This window comes from Stegodyphus dumicola, chromosome X1 (assembly GCF_044657685.1).
Source record: "Stegodyphus dumicola isolate Sdum_Otavi_A_Nest chromosome X1, ASM4465768v1".
Classification (NCBI taxonomy): domain Eukaryota; kingdom Metazoa; phylum Arthropoda; class Arachnida; order Araneae; family Eresidae; genus Stegodyphus; species Stegodyphus dumicola.
The window spans coordinates 257,307,525-257,325,080 of NC_140780.1; positions in this window are offsets into that span (position 1 = coordinate 257,307,525).

Consider the following 17,556-nt stretch of genomic DNA (forward strand, 5'->3'; position numbering starts at 1 on the left):
AATTTTACACTTTTTCCCTCCTTTTTTTTCAAAATATTTCTGGCTTTTTGCTGTTACAGAATTGGTAGGGATAGTTTTTCTTTAGTATTTTAGACATTGCAGCTTGGAAAGTTTAGAAGGATTTGAAGGAAAGATTTATAGACCCACGATTCTAGAAGACTCGAGAAGTATGTGACAAAATGAAAAATGTCTTCATGGTATCAACACATAATGGATGTACAGTACAAAGTCCATAATCCGGAATGATCTATAATCCGGACCTCGAAGCCACAAACATTTTTTTTGTAGGCTTTATGCATGCGCGTTTAGCATAAGAAACGAAGCAACTTAAACAACTTACATTGAAAGATATGTTTAATAAAGTAAACAAATAAATATTAAGTTTTTTTTGTAAATTTTGATACCCTTTAGATCATAATTGCTCTTTATTTGATAAATTATGGTTTCATATTTTTAATTGTATAATTTCCACATGCCATCTTACCAGATTTAAATTGATGATCTATAATCCGGGAAAACCCCTATTCTGGAATCGCTGAAGTCCCGACGAGTCCGGATGACGGACTTTGTTCTGTATTTTATGGGAAGTTTGCGATGAATTTCTTACTTTTTGGAGAACGTCTGGAAGAACAATGAAAACATAATATTTGAATGTTTTATTCCTGATACTGGAATCTTTTTCTGAACATGTTTATCTTCCCTGTATTTTCTCTACTTTTCACTAGACTCAAGCATGGAAAATATCCAAAATGCTTCTAATCTTATCACATGGGCAGGCATTACAGGAAGGGATTTTTTTATTAATAAAGAAATTGAAAACTTACATTTTAAAAGGTTCATCTAATATGTCTTAATGCATCATACACAGAGCTGGCACTAAACATTTTCCCACCTGATGCAATCTCTGTGGATTCTAAATTCTGCTTCCAATGTCTGCTCTAAATTCTAAAAATTCTGCCACACCAGCTCTGTAACCGGCCTTTACCATATATATTTCATATTTCTTCTGAATGTTCATATTACTAAAGAAATAAAATTAGCCACTTTTTCTATACTTTTATTTTTTTTTAATTTTTTTTTTTTTTTTTTAGAATAACAGAAATCAAATTAAATTAAAAAATTCTAAAATGAAAAGGAAACATGTTGAAGAAAGAAACTGAATACACAAAGAGAAAATTATTCTTCAAAGGTATATTCAGTTATTATTCTGTAAATTACCCAATTCATTATGATTTTAGCCTTTACTTTAATTTCCCATTTCTATTTCCTCATATGATAGAGTTATTGATAGCATCAGAACATGCCTTTATGTTCTAAGTTTTTTTAAATAAGAGGCTTATTTAAACCTTTGTCTGATATTGTAGTTACTTTCAAACATAGCAATAATTTGCTTCACTTCTGCTGGGGGGGTTGGACTACAGTACAAAGTCCGTAATCCGGACATCCATTATCCGGAATGATCTATAATCCGGACCTCAAAGCCACAAACTTACGCATGCGCTTTTAATGCGTGTAAAGCGTTTACCCATGCGCACTTCCAATAGTGAAGAAAGTGACAGAAAGGTATTTCGGTTAAGTTAGTCGGCATTCTCGACACAGCAGCAGGACTTGAACAGTGGAACTTTGTAACTGAACAAGAAATTATGTCTGTTTATAGAATTAAAGAGAAAGCATTAGCACACAAACGAAGCAACTTGAACAACTTACATTGAAAGGAATGTTTAATAAAGTAAACAAATAAATATCAAGCTTTTTTTTTTTTGTAAATTTTGATACCCTTTAGATCATAATTGCTCTTTATTTCATAAATTACGGTTTCATACTTTCTGCATGCCATCTTACCAGATTTAAATTGATGATCTATAATCCGGAATCGCCGAAGTCGCAGTGAGTCTGGATTACGGACTTTGTACTGTATTTAACTTTTACCAGATAAAGTAAACCCTCATAGAGGTACATTGTGGAGAGGTTGACAAGTTAGGAGATAAAGCACGCAGAAACTAGCAAGAGCATTGGTTTGCATCTTGAGACAAATCTCTTAATTGTTAGAAAAGATGCTTAAAGAAATCGATATAAACTAGCCAAAATGTTTGGCAAGGCATCAAATTAAAATGATGGATAAATATTTTGTTGAGTGTTATTGTTGGCAAAGCTAGCTTTTAATGTGTAATTATCCTAATATCGCTTAACAGTCAATGTCATAAATTACATGTATTTTAAACTGTGAAATTTTATTAGATTTTTATTTTAATAGGGCTTTTTTAAGAAAAATTAAAATTTAATAGTGGCCATGTAAATCCATAATGACTAAGGTTATCTAACTACCTAATTTAATTATTTATAACTAACTGCTTACCCTTAAAAATTATCTGTACATATTAAAGCGAGTTATTGCTTTTCATTAATACTCACTGTGGTCACAAGATAAAACACTAAAATGTAAAAATTCAAGTAAAACTTATTTTATGCATCTAGTCAGGAACAACTTATTACCTCTGGTGCTTTTATGGCTTATTGGAACTTTACAGTATATTAACTAGTTTACAACTGCTGGAACGTTACACGAAGCTACGACACTAACTGCATCAAACAGAGCCTGACTAACTTTCAACACTTGCCAACTGTTACACGTGGTTGCGGCTGTGTGCAACAACAAACTATGAGTACTGGAACTTGCCAGAGCTTTTAAGGGTGAATTCATAACATGCCATAAGAGCCAATTTTTGGATAACAAAAACATGTAATCGCATTGCAATATTAAAAATTATTTAGTACAGTTGACAGACAATCACGTTGGAGGAAAGCGAGCGACCAACCGCACCGACGACGAGACGTGACTGTGTGTCGCCGAAATCACCTTCGGTTACAGTTAGTGATAACGGCGCGCGGTTGGCGAGTGCAACACAAGTTTACAGAGTCGCCACAGTACTCCCCCTCCAGTGGCAACGAATTAAAGGTACCGAGGGTTAAATCGGACTCTACGTCCGGAACGTGTATGTTGAGGAGCACTTGTTTTCTGGGATCCAGGCACAGGAACTGATGTAGTAGCAGATACTGATTCAGAAGTCAAACAACAAAGTTGGGTAGTAGCAGATGTTGGTGTAGACCCAATAAATAGATGAAGGAGGTGGGACCTGATGTACCAGTCTCGACAGTTTGTGGTGCTAAGATAAAGGCTGGTTTGAGACGATCAAGGCTCACCACTGTCTCTTTGTCGCCGATTAGTATCCGATAGTTCTTGGATGTGCCTAGGTGTGACCCTGTATAGGTAGGCTCCAAGGACTTTTTTGATGCATCACACTGTAAGAACACATGTGAGGATGTAGTGAGTTCTTTAGGCACAAACACAGGTCTTGAAGGATGTATGCTTGTGGGCTTAGGGTATAATGCAGCCATGGTTTCACGCAATTGTTTGAGGAATGCATGGGGCTGGACATTGGGTGAGTTTTTTGCAGGATTTATAAAATCTCCCGGTAAGTAAATTGGTACCATAAACCATTTCAGCACTTGAAGAACCCAGGTCCTCTTTGATAGCCGTTCTGAGTCCTAACAACACAGTAGGAAGGACATCAACCCAGTGAATAGCAGTATGGCATCTAATGGCCTGTTTAAGAGAGCGATGGGACCTCTCGACAAGTCCATTGGAATTCGGGTGGTACGGTGATGTACGGATCTTTATAGTTCCCAAGAATTTTGTTAGTGCAGTAAATAATTGAGATTCGAACTGCCGTCCTTGGTCCGTGGTAACGTACTCGAGTACCCCAAACCGTGAAATCCATACAGAAAAAAAAAAGTTTTTGCCACAGTGTCGGCTGACATATCTGCAATATGGATAGCCTCTGCCCAGCGTGTGTATCTGTCGACACACGTAAGAAGATATGTATAACCTAGTGATGGGGGCAAGGGTCCAACCAAATCGATATGTACATGGCTAAAGCGAGCAGATGGTAACTCAAAGCGTTGACATGGAGTTCGAGTGTGCCTGTGAATTTTTGATTTTTGACAATCTGCACATGCCCTCGCCCATGCAGCGATGTCCTTCTGCATACCAGGCCATACAAAACGCTGTTGAATTAACATGCGAGAAGCACGGATGCCAGGATGGGATAAATTATGGAGGCCGCTAAAATACCATGCAGGAATTTCAGTGGAATGTATGGCCGCACCACATTACCTTGCACATCGCAGTACAGTGAAAGATCTGGTTCTAACTGCATAGGTACTAAATTAAGTCCATGAGAAGACTTGTCAGCAAAAGATGTTGCAATTCTGGGTCCTGTTTCTGACATTCAGCAATGGCGGAGAAATCTGTTGTTGATGGCAACTGAACCTCTTCAATTCTGGACAGAGCATCAGCAACTGTATTTTGAGGGCCTTCTACATGCCTAAAATCGGTTGTAAACTGTGCTATGTAATCAAGATGCCGCATTTGCCTGCGAGAAGCCTTGTCAGGCTTTTGTCGAAAAGCGAAAATTAGCGGCTTGTGGTCGGTATAGATAGAAAACACACGACCTTCTACCATATGACGAAAATGTTTAACAGCCTCATACGCACTAAGAAGTTCGCGGTCGTACGTGCTGTATTTTGATTGCGCTGCAGAAAATATTTTCGAGAAGAAAGCCAGAGGCTTCCATGCTCCGTCTACCAGTTGCTGCAAAACCGCGCCCGTATTAGACGCGTCAACCATTAATGCTAAAGGGTGCTTAGAAGGATAGCTAAGAGCTGTTGCCGACGCTAAGTCATTCTTACATTGTACAAAGGCTGTACGGGCATCATCAGACCAAATAATTGGCCGCGTATCTTTCTTTTTACTCCCAACCAAATATGTGTGCAAAGGTGCTTGCTTTTCAGCGACATGAGGAAGAAAGCGACGATAAAAATTTAACATGGCCAGAAAACGACGCAGTTCCTGAACAGTTTTTGGCTCTGGGAAATTTTGAATTGCAGTGACTCTGTCACTAGGTGGACGAACGCCCTCCGGAGAAACTTCGTGACCAAGAAATGACACTTTAGATTTCCCGAAAACACATTTTGATGGATTAATGACTACACCATAAGACTGAAATCGGCCAAGGACTATGCAAAGGTGTTCAAGGTGCTGGTTTTCAGTTGTCGAGGCTATCAGAATGTCATCGAAATATGGGACACAAAAATCTAAATCTCGAAGGACTTCATTAATGAAGCGCTGAAACGTTTGCGCAGCGTTACATAACCCGAAAGTCATGACAGGAAATTCGAATAATCCAAAAGGTGTTATTACAGCAGTTTTTGGTATATCAGGTGGATTGACAGGGATCTGATGGTAAGTACGAGTCAAATGTAACGTAGAAAAAATATTTTTGCCTTCCAAGACTTGCATGCAGTCCTGAATATGAGGAACCGGATATCTATTAGGCAAAGTAGCTGAATTAAGACGTCGGTAATTCTCGCAAGGACGCCAGTCGCCGTTTTTCTTAGGGACCATGTGGAGTGGACTGGCCCATGAACTTTTAGATGGCCGACAGATTCCTTGCTCAAGCATGTATTTAAATTCTTCTTTTGCAGCCTTTAATTTCTCTGGAGGCAACCGCCGTGCTTTGGCAAAGATTGGTGGTCCAGTAGTCTCTATGACGTGTACAATACCGTGGTCAGCAGTCGGTTTGCCAGTTACTCAGCAGATGACGTTAGGGTATTGCTCAAGTAGTTTGTGGAAAGGAGAATTACCGGAAATTAATTTAATTCCAAAATTAGTGGCATTTCCAATACTACCTACCGCGGACAATTGTGTGATGGAGTCGAGTAAGCGTCGATTTTTAATGTCGACCAAAAGAGAAAATTTTTGCAGAAAGTCTGTACCAATTATTGGGTGCGAAACCGCAGCGATGACAAATGGCCATTGAAATTTGCGACGCAATCCTAGATCCAAAGACATAAATATTTCTCCATATGTTGCAATTTTTGATCCGTTAGCTGCAAATAAGTTAAATTTTCCAGGCGGCCGTTTGGATTCGGCAAGAGAGGGAGGTACAACCGAAATGTCAGCACCTGTATCAACAAGAAAACGTCTGCCTGACGGTTTATCTGTTACGAACAATCGACTAATGCACGGGCCGTTGACACTCATGGTTTCGAGTGACGGCTCCTTCAGTTTAAAGAGGTCTTCTGAAATTTGCATGGAGGTGTACACTTGCGCACTTTATCACCGAATCGGCTGTAATAGAAAATGTCTGATTGAGTACCAGAATGAGCGCGTCGGTAATCCCTATTATTTCGGTTCCGGGACTTTGATCTACCGCGCGGACGATACTGAGATCGTGTCTTTAAGGCTGCGACCTGCAATGAAAATTCCTGGATTTCTTGTTGAAGAGATGAAATACCAACACTGGGATGCTGAACTTGGCTAATTGCTTGTGGTTGCAGAACATCATGAATTTAGTCTGCCATTTGGGCCAGGTTCTCGTTACTGGAGGCAAGAATAGCTTGGATATTTTTCGGGAGACGATTGAGCCATAATGATTGTAAAACATTGGACTTAAAATTGTCACCCGCAAGCTCCTGCATTTTTGACAATAACTGGGGTGGGCGCATATCACCAAGTTGCAAATCTTGTAATAACTGCTTTAGTTTGGTGTTTTCAGACTCCTCATAAACTGAAATGAATTTATTTTTCAATTCCTCGTATTTATTACCCGAGGGGGGTTTCAGAACAATCTCGCGTACTGACTGAAGAACCTCAATGTCGAGGGCGGAAATCACAGTATAAAATTTCGTGTCGTCGCGTATTATACCCCCGAGCTTGAATTGTGCATCTAATTGAAAAAATCAAAGGTTGGGGTCGCTACGGCGAAATGGGGCAGGTTTCACAGCCACGCGAGCCATTTGTTTGTCATCAGTGGCTAGGGGATCGCTAGTAGCCATGATAAATATGAATAAATACAGATAACAAAAAAAAAAAAAAACGATATAGTTCAAGAATACTGTTGCAGTACACGTGAAGAAACACTAAATAATTAATGTTAAGACCTGGGTTCAAATGATCTAGAACATCAGAAATATAGGAAAAAACTCACCCGCTTGACGAATACATACGAATCCATGTGCGGAATAAAAGGTAGAAAATTACTTTGATGTACAGAAATTATCCACTCGCTTGACGTTGGGACACTATCACTAATGGAAGATGATCAGAAATGGAAACATGAAGGTAATCCCCGTGGCTGTAATATGATGAGACTGATGCACGATCCAATAGACACGATAAGTAATCCAATACACATAAGTAAAAAATATTGTTCAGCTGCATTTCGCACATTATTACTAGGTCTTGTTTAAGCACAAAATTTCTGCTGTACTATAAATTTCGACGATTCATTTGGCTTAAGCCTCACCGTCCTGAAGTCACCATTTGTTGCACGTGGTTGCGGCTGTGTGCAACAACAAACTATGAGTACTGGAATTTGCCAGAGCTTTTAAGGGTGAATTCATAACATGCCATTAGAGCCAATTTTTAGATAACAAAAACATTTAATAACATTACAATATTAAAAATTAATTAGTACAGTTGACAGACAATCACGTTGGAGGAAAGCGAGCGAGAGACCAACCGCACCGACGACGAGACGTGACTGTGTGTTGTCGAAATCACCTTCGGTTACATTTAGTGATAACTTGTGTTGTTGGCGAGTACAACACAAGTTTACAGAGTCGCCACACCAACCATGCCTACATGAGGCCTTTCAGGTTTGTTCTAATCAGCAGGTCTCTCTTTAGACAAGCTGACAACATTCAGTCTTTTGTTATGAATCATGCTGAGTATGCTCTTACTGCTTATTTTAACCTATGCTGTTTGCCATAAAATCTATCTGATATTTACTAAACCTCTAGACTGACCAAGTATGTGACAAAATGAGACATTAAAAAAATCAACATAAAACTAACTTAGTAAAACGTAAATGTCACTTATTTTCTTTCAAATATGTCCAACTATTATAAGTGTAAAATATTTAATGCTACTTGATAAATTGCATAAAGTTTATTTTATTCTCAAACTTATTAATAATTATGTTAATTAATTCATGTTTAGTAATAATGCATACTACTTAGGGATGTATTTTATTTTTAGGATGGTATTACAAAAGTTAAATTCAGGTATAGATGATATTTGTAATTGAATTTATTCAGTTCCCATTTGCTCATAGGTCTTTAATTTTTTCATTAATGGTCCTTAAAAGTATTTAATTTCCGTGTACAGAAATGTGTACAAATCCTGATAAATTAGAATGGCTGATGTTCAGATTATAGGCAATTCCCTGCAATATATTTGTCCTATTAATCACAAATATTGTATTGTCTCTCCTGAAAAATATAGTAAAAATTATCCATAAGCCTTTCCAAATGATATTTATTATGTTAATGTGCAAAGCATAATAAATAATGCAAGGAGATTCTTGCATTAAGTAGAAAACAAAAAGAAAAAGTAGAAAACAGAAAGATTTCCATTAATAAAAATCCAAAATGTTGTCTTTCATTTACCCCCCCCTCCCGAAAAAAAACCTGAAAATCTGTGTTTTCAATGCAATTCAGAATTTTTTTTTTTTTAAATTTATTCATGCCAGATCAGATTTCACAAGTTCATGAGATATTTTCTCACTCCTTCCAGCATGCCTTTGTGGTGTAACAGTAGCACACTTGGCACGTATTCAGTCCCGGCGAGAACATTGCTAATTTTTCACATGTCCAGCATAAAAAAAGCTAATGATTCTACAGTGGCGCTCAAAGTAATTGGTGGACAATAATTCATCACTACTGAAAGTTCATATTATAAATCACTGTTCTCAAGAACTTGAAAACACTTCATAAAGTTAGGACTGTAGCTTTATTTCACATCTCTATAATTATTTCACCACTTTTGCCACAAAGGCGGGAACACTCGCTTCTCCAAAGCGAGAACACATTGGGTTTTCCCCTTTTTGCACAGCACTGCCCTCTAGAGGCATTTTCTACATTTTGCAGTTCATATATCAAGGAGGTAAGACTGAACATCCTCCCACCCATTGAAATTGCAAATTTCAATATGAGAATATCAAAACAAATTTTGCAACTTGAATAACAATAATATGCAATAATAAAACACATTACAATAACACTGTATAACAACTTAAATGAAAATAATTATAACAATGAATACAACACAATTTCAATAATACACCATATAGTCTAACTATTGGTTTAGCAAGATACATATATGCCGACTACTTCTTTTAAGAAATTTTCTATTTGGTAATCGTAAATTGACAACTCTTACCTTTCCGTCCTTGCCTGAAAATATCTCAGCAATTCTAGCAACCATTTAGTTGGTGGAAGATTCTCATCTTTTATAAGTACAACAGTTCCAACTTTAACATTATTTTTTATCAAACTGCCACTTTGATGTAAGTTACTAAGATAATCTTTTCGTCACAACTACCAAATTTTTTTAACATAATTAGTTATTTTTTGCCACTTGGAAAGTCTGTTTTCGGGGATTAGGCTCAGGTATAAAGGTGATGTCTCTGCCAATCAAAAAGTGTCCGTGGGACAAGACTCTATAATCATTAGGATTGGAAGACAGAGGAGAAAGAGGGCGTGAATTTAAAAACCCTTCGATTTGTATTACAATTGTAAAAACTCCTCTATAATTAAATTAGTACTTCCCATGGTATTTGAATGACTTTACGCCAGCCTCCCAAAGACTGCCAAAATTGGGAGCTTTCGGAAGACGAACTACCAGCCAACACCTTCGTAAGATAAATATCTTGCCAGAAGTTCATCAGGAGAATTCACCATATTAAACAATCTCCTTAACTCTTCTGCCGCACCTACAAATGTTTGTGCGTTATCCGTAAAGTTTTCTAGATTTGCCGCTTCGTGAAAAAACGTTTAAGACAAGAAATAAAAGTTTGTGTCGTTAGATCTGTTACGATTTCCAAATGAATTGCGAGGCAAACAAATACGGCAACATAAACTATGTTAAATACACTTTTACGTTGGTTTTCGTATTTCGCAAGAAAGGGTCCACAAAAATCGATTCCTGTATCTTTAAATGCAAAACTTTCATTAACACGCTCAGATGGCAGATTTCCCATTAACTGAGAAGTAGAAGGATTTGCCTTAAAACAAACAATGCACTGATGGCAAATCTTCTGCAAATATTTCTCCCATTTATGGGCCAGTATTTTTCTCTCACATAATATAATAAAGTTTGCGGTCCCACATGAAAGCATTTTTTGTAAAAATACATTACAAATAATTCGGTTAAATGATTTTTTTGGTGGAAGCACCACAAGATGTGTTTTACAGAACTCAAGATTAGAATTTTGGAGGCGACCACTAACTCTTAATATAACTAAATAATAGAATTTTGATCAATAAAAGGGGCTAAACCTTTTAGCTTACTATTGGGGGCTACTGTTTCACCCTTAGATAAACTTTTCAGCTCTGCCGAAAATTCTTGAGATTGTACCTCTCTGATTAAGAAAATCTTTGCTTGCTCTAGTTCATCAGCGGTTATATAGCCTGACCTTTTGGTACTCTGTTTTCTTGCATTATAGATGAACGTGAAAAGGAAACTTAAAGCACGTAAAATATGCATAAAATCATTACTTAAGTCATAAATACGATTTAAAAAGTTAAAGTCCTTCGTTATACTAAAAGATTTCAAAGAGTCAATATTATCATAGTGTTTTTTCAGTTCATTAAAGTACTCGTCCTCTGTGACACTAAGTTCTGGAGGCTCAGGAATAATTTCCGTTAGGAAGGCAGGTCCAGTCCACCAAGTTGAATTATTTAGAAGAGAATCACTACTTGCACCACGCGTAAGTAAATCAGCTGGATTAGCCTTGCCTGGACAAGGATACCACGTAGCATCACTTGTCAAGCCTTGTATCTGCTTCACGCGGTTTGATACATATTGTTTCTACTTCTTACATGGACTTTGAATCCAGTATAAGGTGACTTTCGAATCACTCAAAAAAAAAAAAAAAAAAAAAAAAAAAAACAACTTTTCGGTATTTGTTTTTTTTTCACCTTTAAGCTCAAGTCTTGGCAGTGACAGCTTCTTTAACGGAGCCACTCTGGATTTTGAAGCCACAAGATTGATTATGATTTCATTCTCAACCTTTAACTTAACGTAAACAACTGCTCCATAAGCCTAAATACTAGCATCCGAAAAATGTATGAATTTCCAGTTCGGTATCTTGATTGATAAAAGAACCAAGTATATATCTCGGAATCTTTAAATTTTTAAGTTGTGGAGCTTCTTTACACCACCTCATCCACTTCTCGCGTATATCATGAGGTAAAGCTTCATCTCAAGAAAATTTTCTTTGCCAGATCTCCTGGAACACGCATTTGAAGCGGATAGTAAAAGGAGTCACAAGACCCAATGGGTCGAAGATTCCGGCAGCCATTATTAGAAACCGCTTGGTGTTCCTTTCCTGTTGGAGAAATTCTAGCAAACTATTAATTTCTAAGAACAGGTGCTCACTACATGGATCCCATAAGAGACCAAGAACTCTGTGTAATTTATCCTTTAAATCTTCTGGATATAACTGCTTAAATCCCACAGCTTTCCACTCTTTTATTAACCTTTCAGAATTTGAAATCCACTTCCTTAAGGGCATCCCAGCGTTTCTCATTATTTTTTCGGCACGTTTAGAAATTTCAAAGGCAGATGGAATGTCGTCATTACCTGTGATAAGGTCATCTACATAAAAACAGGTATCAAGCGTTAGTATTGTAGCAGGAAAGTCCTTTCTGTACTCTATATGGTTTTTAATAGTTACTGCCAATGAAAACGGACCAGCATTTACTCCAAAAATTATCCTTTTGATACACATCCTTTTATATACACATCTGTTATCCATATTGTCAATAAAAAGAAATCTCACTGCGTCTCTGTCTCTTTCACGTAAAGAAATTTGCAAGAAAACCTTTTCTATATCTGCTAAGAAGGCGATCTTGTTCAAGCGAAAAAATGTCAACAAATGAAATATATTTGGGTTTAAATTAACTCCTTGATATAAACAATCATTTAGAGATAATTATCCTGGTTTATGCGAACTTCCATCAAAAACAATCCTTACCTTAGTAGTTAAGCTCTCTTGCCTTACAACTGCATTGGTGAGGTAAGTAATATAAAAGTTTATTCACTTTCCTTAACTGGGCTCATAACTTTCTCAATAATTCCCTCACTTAAATAATTATTCAAGATATCACAGTACTCTAAATACAGGGAATTATCACGTTTCGTTCTCTTAACAAGGTTCGCAAGTCGATTTTTTGCAACATCATAATTGTCTTTAAGTTCCTTCCAATTTCTCTTCCAAGGTAACCCAACCTCGAATCGCACTGTTTCATTGAACATTTCTAGTGCTTTATCTTTCTCAATTCGATATCTTTTATACCAAGGGATTCTAACTCCCAGAAGTTCGCTAACTGAATATCAAAATCTTCGAAATTGTTTACCAATCCACAATGATAACTCTTCTGTGTACTTAAATTCATAGACCCACTTACTACCCAAACAAACACTGTCTCTTGCAACACGATAGATTCCTCTTGTAATTTGATTTGATTTGGTTTGGTTGGTTGGTTGGTTTGTTCATATTCTGGCGCAAAACCTAAGAGGTTATACGCGCCGAACCACATGTCAGACACTTAAAACACAGCTGATAGATAAAACAGACATATATACAAATAAACAGACAGGTTTAAAATCAAACGAAAAGTATACAATCCAAAAGTTATGAAATGATGAATGCTCAGATGAAGTTGGGTGTAAAATTCTAAAACATGAAATAATTGAAAATAGATTTTATTAAATTACTAATGTGTAACAGCAAGATAAAATCAAATTAAATTATAAAGACCTGTCTCTTTCAGGTAATCAAATAAATATGTATTGGCTTCTTTTCCGATTATAAGGTCCAGAGGCAAGTCAGAGTCATTAAAGTATTTCATTCGAAGTCTGTTAAATTGTGGACAATCTATTAAAAAGTGACGATCGGTTAAAACATCATTACAATTTGAACACACAGGTTGAATCTCGCCCTTCAACAGATAACCGTGCGTGGCTCGAGTGTGACCGATACGAAGGCGGGTTAAAATTACCTCCTCCCTCCGGTTTCTGTTTGTCTTCCAGTACTCTAATTTAAGTTTGACACTTTTCAATTTATTCAAAACCTGATCATCCCAGAATAACTGCCATTTAGTTGAGATTCTCTGCTTGATGGCTGTTTTGATATCACTAAAAGGAACAAGCGGATTCAATAAAGCATTTGCAGACGTTGCAGCTGTGTCTGCCAGCTCGTTGCCTTTTATGCCGACGTGTCCAGAGACCCAGCAGTAAAGAATATCATACCCTTGGCTCTTTAGTTTTTTATGCATTATTAGAATGTTTACTAGCAGAGGCTTTCGAGTCTCAGAAAAATTACTTAAAGCTTTTAGAGTACTTAAAGTGTCTGTGTAAATTTTAAACTTTTTCTGGATTTGTTTAGAGATGAATGTAAGAGCGATATACACAGCAGTTAATTCAGCAGTAAATACAGAACATGCATTTTGCAATCGTTTGCTTTAGCTTTCTTGAAGGTCATAAGGTTTGACAAAGTGGGGGTGTTTATGAAAGACTTGCCAAGCTTTCCTCTGTTGTTTCAGTGTATCTTGACATTCACGGTTCCACCATGGTTTTGCGTACTTAGGGAGCTATGTTGATGTTTTTGGAATAGAGACCGTAGCTGCATGAATAATGACATCTGTGACTGCTTTCACAGCTACGTTGATTGGCACATCTTTTACCATCTCTTCTGTAATCTTTGCGAGAGACGAGAAGAATTCCCATTCTGCCCTAGTACGAATAAAACGGGGATATCTTGATATGGGATTTACTCCATCTCGCATTTTAGATACAAAAATGGGAAAATCGTTTCTTTCAGTGTGGTTCTGAGATACAAAGGACGCTCCTACATGACCGGCAGATTTTGAACCGTCCGTATAGATGGGAGTAAAAGTGTTGTATTCATCTCTATTCTTAAGAAAAACTTGCCTGTATATTACCTCATTAGTGTCACTCTTATTAAGATCTTGAAAAGCATTCAGTAGCTCAATTTTAGGATTGTACCAAGGTGGGAACTCTAGATACTTTACTGCCTGGACCTTGATATCAGACAAGCAAAATTTTTCTATCAGCATTTCTGTTCTTTCTAAAAAAGGAAGTATGTTAAGAGGTTGTGCAGAAAATAGAAGTTTGTGACAGTCATCAAGCCTGTAGACCTGGAGGGGATGATCAGATTGTGACATAATATTGAAATACTTGTAAAGAGACAATTGCTCACGCCGTAGTTGAAGCGCCGGCTCATAACAATCCACATATAGGTTCTGGACAGGAGACGTTCTGAAAGCTCCCGAACTAATCCTCAGGGCCTGATGATGTATGGGATCAAGTTTCGCTAAAACAGAAGGCCGTGCAGATCCATATACAATTGAGCCGTAGTCTAATCTGGCGCGTTCAAGCGATCAGTAAATACGAAGTAAAGAGCCACGTTCCGCACCCCTGGAGGTGTTCGCCAGTACTTTTAGTAGATTTACTATTTTGAAACTCTTCTTCCTTAAATATAACACATGAGAAAGAAAGGTAAGCCTACGGTCAAACACTACACCTAAAAATTTTACTTCAGACAGAACTGGAATCAACGAGCCGTGAAGGTAAAGCTCAGGTTCAGTATGAAGGTTCCGTTTTTTACAAAAGTTCACGCATACACTCTTCTCTTTTGAAAATATAAAGCCCTCACCATCTGACCACTTTTGAATTCTACTCAGAGCGATCTGCAACTGTCTCTCCACGTATCTCATATCTTCCCCTTGACAACTTATCTGCAAGTCATCAATATATAGTGAACCTGAAATGGAAGGAGGAAGTTCTTTTAAGACAGAGTTTATTCTTAAGCTAAAAAGAGTAACACTAAGAACGCAGCTTTGAGGCACACGCTCTTCTTGACAAAACAGATCTGATAACACTGAGCCAATTCTTACCTGAAAAAATCTAGCCTTCAAGAAATTCCTTATGAAAATTGGCAGGTTGCCACGCAAGCGACTTTTGTAAAGATCACATAATATGCCATATCTCCATGCTTTGTCATAAGCTTTTTGAATATAAAAAATATTGACACTAACTGGTTCCTTTTGACAAAGGCTTTACGGATAGAGGTTTCCAACATGAGCATATTACCATAGTTGTTCTACCTTTACGGAAACCACTCTGATATAGTGAGATTACTTTGTATCTTTCTAAATAATGGACTAGGCGGCGGTGAACCATTTTTTCAAATAATTTGCAAACGCAACTTGTAAGAACGATTGGTCGGTAATTCGAAGGATTTTTCGGGTCTTTTCCAGGTTTAGCTATCGGGATGACAACAGTTCTCTGCCGTGCAACTGGGAAAGGAGTGCTCCTTCCACACTCGATTAAAAAGGATAAGAAGGGCAACCAAAGACTTATACGACAGATGCTTCAGCATATCATAACTGATACCATCCAGACCCGGACTTGATCTGCGTGTCTGCGTCAATTCTCTACTTAGCTCAAACATGGAAAATTCGCTATTATATGTCTCGCAGATGGGAGAGTTGAAATGAATGAGAGCTTTTTCACAGCGTCGCTTAACAGAAAGAAATGCCGGTGGGTAGTTCCTGCCATAGAAACGGCAGCAAAATTCTCACCAATCGCATTCGCAATTTCTTCTGTTGTGCTGATCACTCGGTCATCTTTTTCCAGAAAGGAAAGTGTGTGGTCTTTGTACAGTCCGCATGCTTTTTTAACTCTTTCCCATACTCGTTTACTAGACGTAGAGGTTGATATTCCAGACACCTAGGACATCCACGAATCCCCCTGGCTTTTACGCCTCACTCCTTTTGCGTTTGCTTTAGCTTTCTTGAAGGTCATAAGGTTTGACAAAGTGGGGGTGTTTATGAAAGACTTGCCAAGCTTTCCTCTGTTGTTTCAGTGTATCTTGACATTCACGGTTCCACCATGGTTTTGCGTACTTAGGGAGCTATGTTGATGTTTTTGGAATAGAGACCGTAGCTGCTTGAATAATGACATCTGTGACTGCTTTCACAGCTACGTTGATTGGCACATCTTTTACCATCTCTTCTGTAATCTTTGCGAGAGACGAGAAGAATTCCCATTCTGCCCTAGTACGAATAAAACGGGGATATCTTGATATGGGATTTACTCCATCTCGCATTTTAGATACAAAAATGGGAAAATCATGACTATCATAAAGGTCATTTCCGACACTAAACGTACAAAAAGGCAGGATAGATAGTGAACAGATAGCCAGATATAGAGCATGAAATGTCCTAGTAGGCTCATGGAAGTAGGTGTTCTGACCGTTATTGTGGAGACAAAAGCAATGGTCTTCAATTATTTGCTCAATTTGTCTGCCTCGGGGGTTTCTATCTCTACTTCCCCAGAGTGGACTATGTCCATTTAAGTCCCCTATGATGATAAAGGGTTTAGGCAGCTGTTCAATTAGGTCATATAATTCTCGTTGAGCGATATAGTGTTTTGGGGGCAAATAAACAGAACAGACTGAAAGTAAGCTCCGTATATTTACTTGGATGGCAACAGCTTGGAGGTCTGTACTTAAAGATATTGGACTAGAGGGATAGTTAAGTGAGGTTATCAGGACTAGTATTCCTCTTTACTTGCTTTGGAAACATGAACTGTCCTGACTCGGAACAGGGAGCTTACTCAAGCTATGTTCAATAATTTGTAAAGTAGACAATACACACAGGAAGGGTATACAAAACCCTTTATTTTTCTATCTTTACAGCGATTTCCGGAACTTCGGAATACAGAGACCAACCACTTGTGGTCTGAATGTAAGAATATAAAAATATTAACTAAAACTCTAACTAAACTAACTTTGGATTAATATACAAGTGCCTAACTTTAAGATTCACCGTTATTTAACAAAAATCCGTATGTAGTACAGAGAGCTGCTAAAACTACGATACGTGTGAGATTATCAAGAAGACTAAACCTCTGGCCTTGAAGGCAACCAGCAAATGAGTAAAACTACTATGGCCAACGGCCTGCTTCTAATAACTCCTTCCTCTCTCTTGCTTGGCAAAAAGCCACAACTTAAGTACTTGGCGTTAGCAAGACAAATTTGCATAAATAAGTTAAAGCTTTTAATTCTGGCCGGAAGTAGAAAATAAGAAGTGATAGTAAAGATTTAAAACAAAATAAACGTTAGTAAAACTTAGGATCCTTACATACTTCCCGCCAGAGTTAATTAGTTTGAAACTGAGGTCTAAAACGACCTTGTTGAAAACTTTTAGCTCTAGAATCTAACGCGAGGACAATCTTTTACAAACATTTCTCTCTAGAAACTAGAAATTAAAAAGTCGTTTTTACATTAACAACTCCATGGACAAGTAGTTTTCATCTGTACTGCATCTATAAACAGGAGTTTCTTAGTTGCTGGAAGGAAAACAAGTTTAATGAAATGTTACACAATCAAATGGCAAGTAACA